Here is an 8776-nt window from a genome sequence, read left to right on the forward strand (position 1 = left end):
CATTCATCTGCTTTTATTTTTCAGTTCCCTTATCGGTTTCTGGTTCAGAGTCTGAATACGCGTATGATTCAGGATCCTACAGCTTGACAACCAGTGACTTCTTGGCCCGACATTCACTTGTATTGTGAGTGGAGCTCTTATGGAAATCACACCATTTTCCTGTGTCCTTCTTTGTCTTCATGGTGTTGTTCTTTTCTTATGGCTTCGGCAGGCTATCCTAGGTATCCCCACCTTGGCTTGGTCCTTTTTTCTCTAGTTTGGGGGCACCTTTTCCTTGCTTTTGATTTGCAGATCCAAAGTGTCACTTCTTCTGTTTAAACTTCTGCTCGATATTGATAGCATACCGGTGCATTGTATTGAGCGAGGAAATGTCCAGGAACTCCATCTCATCCTGGATGTACTTGTGTAGACAGCCACGTTACTTGAGCACCAAATATTGCTCAGTATTCTTGATACCTATCTACATGTGAAGGTTATGGAAAATATTTGTGAACTCCGATACTTCTTGTTCCCTTCCCTGTCGTAGTGTGGACCACTTTATGCATTTATCTTCATAGTTCCCAACAGGTTAATATTGTTCCTTGATGGCTTCTCGGAAAGAATACGAGGTGGGTGCAGCTTAAAACAAGGAGGGTTCACTATCGCCCTTTTGTTCCCAGTAGGTTTCCGACCAGTCCTTGACGTGTGGGGAAGATTTGAGAAGTGAAAAAGTAATCTTTTCCCAATTGGAAAAGTCATGAACTGAAGAATATCTATCCAACAGATTTAACCATTTATCTATGACTTCTGCATCTATCAAGCCGTTAAATATCTAAATATCGAAGTTAATTTGTACCTTAAAAGGAGTGGTGCCTCCATAGTGGTTGTTGGATGGGGATGCACCACCAGCGGGTAACTGTCGAAGGAGCTAGGAAAATTTATCCATCATCGTGTCCCTCTGTCTCTTGAGGGCTTCCTCGAGCAATATTTGGAAAGGATCTCCAACCCCCTTGTATTTCTTTTCTTCCGCCATGGGAGGTCGTCGGGTTTTACAAGGTTGATCTTGCAACGGATCAACCATGTCGAGCCATAACTCCTTGTACCTTGACCTCTTTGGGGACATGCAAAGAAAAATAGAGAAAGATCACACTGCTCTAATACCAATGATCCAAACCTAAACAGGAATGCAATGACTTAAAGATATAATCATAAATACAAAGATGCAGTAGAAAAACACTTTATTTCATTAATAGAAAAACACTGAACTATGCTTACAAACAAAATGGAAATAAGATAGCTCAGGCGATGGTAGCTTATCTATGAGAAGATATGTGGCGGCTACATGCCTCTTAAATGTGTTTCAATGAGGCTCAAAGGCCTATTTTTTCCCCAAGGAAAAATCATAATTTTCATTGATAATTTGAAAATTACATGTTGCAGATGCTAGTAAGCATATGCTGTAAAAGTGGTCAAAACCATTGATTTTGTCGTTCTATCCAAAAATGAATCTATCCTAAGCATGGGAGATTGTTTAAATAATTACATATGATATGTTCTTGTAATATATAAACATGAAATGTACAACAGAAAAAAGTAAATACATCAAAAAACTCAGATATGATAAATATTATCAGGGCCTATTGACCCCATTGTGATGTTCATCCTCATATGCTCGATGGTAGTAGTTGTAGAATTCTTGATGAGACTCTTCCCTAATCAATTAGATCTCCCGTGGCTGGTGTGAGGCTTCTTTGGATATCTGATTAGAAATTTGGTTGCATTCCCTGTATATATGATGACAAGATATATAGTCAAAATGAGTTTTCAACATCAATGTGTCATCCAAAATATTCCAGAGTGTGTGAGTGTGACATGTAGTTTGATGATTAAACCAATTTATGATTAGCTTTGAGTCACCAAAAATATGTAAGCAATGACATGCTTTCTCAAGTGCAAAAAATAATAAATGATGGAGATAAATAAGTTCAGCAAAGTTGTTTGTCCCATCCCCCAGACCCATTTGGATCTTGTAGTAGTGGTTACTAGTGATGTGTAAAAGGATGCCCCCACCACAGCCATGATGCTGAGTCGAGCTATCAAAATATGCCCATGGAATATTTCAGTCAATGATTTCAGCAACGATGGAGCACGCTGTGGGGACCGGTCTAGCACCAGGATGCAATGATATATCGAGATAAGGTGTGCAATGATATACGCCCATCGGGGAGTGGTGTATGTGAATATGATTTGATTCCTTTGAAGCCAAATACTCTAGCATATCATAATAGGTAGGTACTAAATCATGTGTGATTGTAAAACGTCCACCATAGATGCCATGCCTCCAAGATGTCTGCCGTGTGACATCTAGATTGTAGATGAAGAGGTGCAATTACTTCTTGCCAGATAGTAGTGGTAAAATGGCAAGTAAGAAAAAGATGGTCAACAGATTCCAGATCATGTTTGCAAAGAACACACCAGGATGGACCATGATAGGATCACTTTTGAATATTATCCCCAGTAGGAACCTTATTCCGAAGAATGCACCACATAAATAATTTGGCTCTGGGTGGCGCCTTCAATTTCCAAAGAACATTCCACCACCAAGCAGTGATAGGTGGTTTGTGGTCTGAAAAGATATGAATATAACCATACTTTGGGGAGTATTTTCCATTAAGTGAGTGTACCCATATAAGCTCATCCTCCCCCTCAGTAATCCAAACATGGGATTCCATAAGAGAATTTGTATATGATTTCCAGATGGCATGCCAGATGGGAGGGATGCCCAATATGCCAGAAGATTTCCAAACTTGTCTGAAGATATTAGTGTTTCCCTGATCAGCAATATGGGCAAGTCTAGTAAATCTTGCATTTGAGAGATAGTGTAGCAGATCTTGGGGAAGTTGATGAGCGTTCCCGCATCCAGTCCATGGGTCCAACCCAATTCACACCAGATTTCCATTGCCAATCTTCCAAGTCAATCCATCCCTAATATATACAAGCGAGTTTAGGACCACCCTCCAAACTGTTGAAATGTTTGTTCTATCCCAGGAAGGTATTTAGATCCAATTGAGGGGATGGAGAGGGGAAATATACTTCTGGGTGACCACCTCTGCCCAAAGATTCTTGGAGGTAAGGACATTCCAGCCCAATTTGGCTGCGAGGGAAATAGAAAATGTGTCTATATTTTTCATGCCCCATCCACCCCATTTTTTGGGGAGAGCTAGATTATCCCATCTAGCCCAAGTGAATATGTGCCCTTCTTGTTTTCCCTTCCATATGAATCTACAACACAACTGTTGTATTCTTCTAAGGATACCTTTCAGAATCCAAGCAAGTGACATCCAATATATCGAAGTAGCTTCCAAAACAGATTTGATGAGGACAAGTTTGCCTGCCCTGGATAGCCATCTATGGTGCCAAATATTCAGTCACCTTTCGATATTAGCCACAAGCCAAACCAAATATGCAATATTGTATTTTGCAGGCTTTAGCCGAAATCCCAAATATTTGAGCCCTTATTCAAAGGGGAGAAAGGTGAAAGGGAAGCATTGTTGAGCAGAGAGGATTTCATTTGGTGTGCATCTCATGGCAGATAATGTAGATTTGAGGTGATTGCAGTCCATGCATATGGAAAAAAAGAATGATCGGAAAACAAAGGAGAATGTAGATGTGTCCCCAATCAATCCATTCAGAAATATGAGAATATCATCAACAAATAGGAGGTGGGTAAGGATGCAATTATTTTTTATCTTGATGCCCATTAGTCCACCTTGTCTTTTTTCCGTTGTTATGTGACGACTCAATCCTTCCATGACTAATAAGAATATGAGAGGTGAGAGTGGAAGCCTTTTCTGAGACCTCTCTTAGCATGAAAGAATGATAATGCAGAGCCATTAATAAGAACATTCTACAAGAGATTAGTAGAACATGTTAGAGCCTAGATTTGCCTCAGGCTAAAAAGACAAGGTTCTAGGTCCACATCAAACCACGCTTAGCCTCGTAGCTAGCCCTACGAGGACAGGAGAGCGTTATCTCCGGGTCAATCTCAGTGAAAGATGATCTATGGGGCTTGAGATGACTGAAATATAAACTAATTCTAGGCTAGGTATGAAGTACAAAGGATTTGATTTGAGTTTTTGAGGGTTTTGTTGGAAAAAAGGGAAAGGCAAATTTTGGGTCCGGGGATGAGGCCATATTTTTGCAGAGTTCATGTAGGGGTAAGATAGGCAGTAGTTTTGATGCTTTGGATTGAATGAGTGGGTGGATCAGACTGGTGAGGAGCCAAGGAGGGCAAGAAGGTCTCAAGAGTCCTCCTCAAGCAGATGAAAACATGAATAATTAAACAAAATATCCAGGCAAAGCATAGAAGTCCAATGAGTTCTATCTTAATCACTCATTTGTTTAATTGCAAAAGACAAGAGAAGGGAAAATGATACACATAAACATCAGTAAACTTACAAATACATAGAGAAACACAGCATCAAAACATAGAGCCACATGGATCCCAACAAGTGCTGCAAAACCCTGGCCCTTCCTTTGCCAAAATTGCAGAAATGAAATGTACAATAGAGTGCCAAGCAATCCAAAGTGTCCAACCCTAAAAATGATTGAGAAATTACATGATATAGACAAGCATAGCTCCTTCCCATGCCTCTAGGGGTCAAGCTCATCATTCTAGGAGCTATTTCAACCATATCTAAACAAGGAACTGAAAAATAGGCAATGAAACAACTTGCCTCTATATGTTAGGAAACTGATTCATTCATTTAATTTCACTTTTTAGTGAATGAATCCTCTAGAACAAGTAAAAATGTGCCAATATTACATCACGGTTATCAAATTACATCATGAAAGGTCAATAGTAACATCAAGAAGCAAAACTGGGCAAATTTCTGAGTTGTACAGTGAAAAATACGCAAAAATCCTCTATGCGCCGCGCCTGATTCTCTATGTGTCGCGCCAATTTGGAGATGATTTTGAGGCACTTACTGAAGTCCAAATTGAGCCCAAGATAGCTTTTTGGAAATCCCTGCCTGTCTACTTTCTAACCAAAGTGAAATTTCTGAATTTGGTGTCCATTTGCCCCTCCAAATGTCCAATCTCCCAAGACTACTTCCTGTGTGTCAAAATAGGGGCAGTGAGGTCATTTTTTGAGTGTTTTTTGATCTTTTGAGGTCTCAAAACCTCCCCAAATTTCTTGGCCATGGACAAGAAAGCATAAAATTTTATGCCAAATCCAAAAACACTGAGTTTTTTGAATTTAGAGCCTCCTAGCAAAAGCGAGCGCCACGTGGCGCAGCGCATTGGGCAGTAAAGTCTGTTTTTGCTCAAAAATTTCTAGTTACGCACTTTTTCTTCGCATTTCCTGCGGTCCCGCACCTAATGGTCATGTATCTTGCGGACCTGACCGCAACTTTTCTTTGTGACAGGTGCGGACCACTGAGTGTGTCGCGCCACTACCCAGGTGCGTCGCGCCACTACCCAGGTGCACTGTGCCTTTTTGCAGAAGACTTTTGGAGGCCTTCCCATTGTCCAAATTGGGCTCATTGGAAATTTATTTGAGTCTAATTTCTAACCCAACCATAATTTTTTAATTTTGGGTTCATTTGATCTATCAAAAATCAAATCTCCCAAAACTGGTAAAAATGTGCCAAATGAGGTTGCCTCAAAGCAAAGTGTTGTTGTAGTCAACGTTTGAATGCCTTCCTCAACTCCAAATTGGGCTCATGATAGCTCATTGGAAATATATTCATGTATTTTTATCATTTGACTCATCAAGAAATTCATTTGGCCAACCAAACTAGGAGAAAAATTGATTTTCCCAAGGTCACTTCAGAGGTGCATCAATTCTCCCGAGGCAACTGTATTTTTGACATTTCTCTAAAACCATGACACCTGTGTAAAAAGTGAATGAGTTTTTTCTTCCTTGGACTATTTTGGACAAAAATCTCTCTCATTTTTCCAAAATTCATATTTTCTTGCTTAGAAACATCATTTGAGTAAAACCTACCCCGATGTGTGGAACAGGGGATTTGTCGAAATGAAGCAAAATGAAGGGGATAAGGGACTTCTAAATTCTTGAGGAATTTTGGGAAGTAGGGAGGGATGTTAGGAATTAGGGGAAAGTGGAATCTTAGAAATTGAGTGAGGGGAAGGGGTCCAAAAGGGCAAAATATAAGCCTAGCCTAGAAAATTGCCAAGTTGTAGCAAGAAACTAGAGTTTGTGCAAAAATGAGGAATTTGGGGGATCTCAGTGATGGGAAGTGTTTAATAAGGTACATTAAGGATAGGGTAAGGTGTATGAACATCAGGATACAATTTTTTCTGATGATTTGACCGTCCAAGAGAAATTGCCTTCAAAACCCTAGGAGAGGGAAATGACCCTACCTAGGCGCAACTGAAGCTTGAACAAGGTGTAAAATGACCCATTGGAACCTAACATGATGATGAAAACCCTCTAAATGATGGTACACTCAGTTGAATGGTGACATGGATCGACATTTGGACAACTTTGAAAGGAGTGAAAACAAACCCTAGACCTAATACCTAGTGACCAAATTTTGCTTGAAGACTCACTGAAATGAAAAAAATTGACCTTGACACCTTAAAATCACTTTGTAAGAGCATGTTTGATCACTGGAGGAAGGCTGCAAAGGCTGACACTAATAGAACACATAATCCATTGAATGAAAGGTAAAGGAAAGCCCATATGATTCAATAGCATCCTTAGATAGAGCCAGATGGTACGATCAAAATACTTAGCCAAATCAATCTACTCAAAGGCCTATTAATTAATGAGAAACAATGGAATACACTAAACATCCAAAAACCTAACCCTAGGAGATGAAGCGCCAAAACTATGGGCCTTGTTTGGGTAAATTGGTACATCAACTTCTCGGGGTCATAGCATTGCATTCGATCTTTATTTGGGTATCATTATACCTCGTTTCAAAGATATCGAAGAGGAGGCCTAAAATAAATACATATGTTAGTTTGGCACATTTTTGGTATCTTCGTTTTCCCTAAAAACATTGTTTAGGGCCTCAAAACGGCTCCAGAAGTTCATGACCCAAAAAATTGCCAAAAATAGTAAACTGTGCTACAATTAAGGAAACCGAAAAAATGAAAGAGACAGTGTTGGGGGTTGAAGTGGAATAGGCGAGTGGCCACCAATATCCACTTGGATCATTCCTCCCCCCTTAGGAAGCAACGGTCCCCATTGCGTTGAGTGCCTCCATGAGATGGAGAAACTTCTGTTGAACTTGGCCCCTCGTGAGCCACTTGCCTTGGTGGATTTATCTAGCTTTGACAACCCGATATAGTTGGATCTTCTATTCATGAGTGTTATTGATTTCTGTGTCCATGATCTGATCAGTTGTGGCATGTTCCATGCAGTATGGGTTTAGATTTATTGGTGTGAGTTGTTCTGCAACGTCAGATGTGTCCAGCAATGGTGGAAAGTATGGCCGAAGGCATCCTACATTGAACACTGGGTGCAGACCAAGGAACAATGGAATGCTAAGCTCAAAGGAATTTTCCCCTACATCCTTGGTGATGGTGTATGGCCCATATCGGAGTAGGCAAAGCTTGCGATGGGGTCCAGCGAGGCGCTCCTTCTGAAAATGTAGCCAAACTTTGTCGCCCACTTGGAACTTGTGCGACACTCGATGCTGATCATGGTGCTACTTGTACTTAGCATTGGCTCAGTCCAATATATCATGCATCTGCTGGAGGATGTATTGAATGCGCTCAATGAAGTTGTTAGCACTGTCAGCTTCAAACTGGACATGAATCGAATCTACCTAAGTAGCTGCAAATGGTATGGCCACATCAATGGGACATAACGACTGAAATCCCAACCCTACCAGAAAGGGGTTGTGGCTCGTTGAGTTGTGGAGAGCTTTGTTGTAGTTGTGTTGGACATAGGGGAGGCTTTTATCCCATGTGCGTGGATGCTTCGAGTTGTACATGCGTAGAATGTGTACGATCATCCTGTTGACAACCTCTGTTTCACCATCAGTTTATGGATGGAAAGCCATGGAATTAGTAAGTTTTGTATCCACCATCGACCAGAGACTTGACCAAAATGAACTCAGGAATCTGCTTTCTTGATCTGAGACAATGGACTATTGTATCCCAAAGTGTACCCACACTCGCTCAAAGAATATCTTAGCAGTGGCCTCTGCTATGATACTCTTCTTGTAGGCCGCCATGATGTCCATCTTAGAGAATCTATTCGACCACGAAAACATAATCATTCTCATGCTTAGTAGAAGGAAGGCTCAACATGTAATCCATGGAGATAAATTCTCAAGGATGACTAGGAGTAGGTAGAGGAGTATACATGCCTTGCTTCTTGATGGTTGCTTTGGAAATGGCGCAGGCAGTGCAAGATCTAATGTACTTCCCAACATCCTGGCGAAGTTTCAGCCAATAAAAATACTTCTACAATATTGCCACTGTTTTCTCTACTTCGTAATTTCCAGCGATCTGACTGTAGTGCACCTCCCAAATCATCTTGCCACACTCACTTGAAGGAACACAGATGTGTCCCAGGAGGCATAACTGTGCATTCTAAAGGTGAAAAATTTGAACTTGCTTCCCTTCCAAGAGTGTTTGGTATGTTCCGTCGAATTTTGGATCGCTCTTGTAAAGATGCATCCACCCCGATGCCTCATTCCCACATGAGTTGAGCACAGTGATCAGTGCCATGACTAGTGGTTGGCTGAGGCAATCAATGAAATTATTGGTGTTTCCCTTCTTATACTTAATGTTCAAATGGAACTATGGCAGGTAG

Source organism: Pinus tabuliformis, chromosome 8, assembly GCF_031772625.1.
Source record: "Pinus tabuliformis cultivar Carrire ecotype Pingquan chromosome 8, CPIR1, whole genome shotgun sequence".
Lineage (NCBI taxonomy): Eukaryota > Viridiplantae > Streptophyta > Pinopsida > Pinales > Pinaceae > Pinus > Pinus tabuliformis.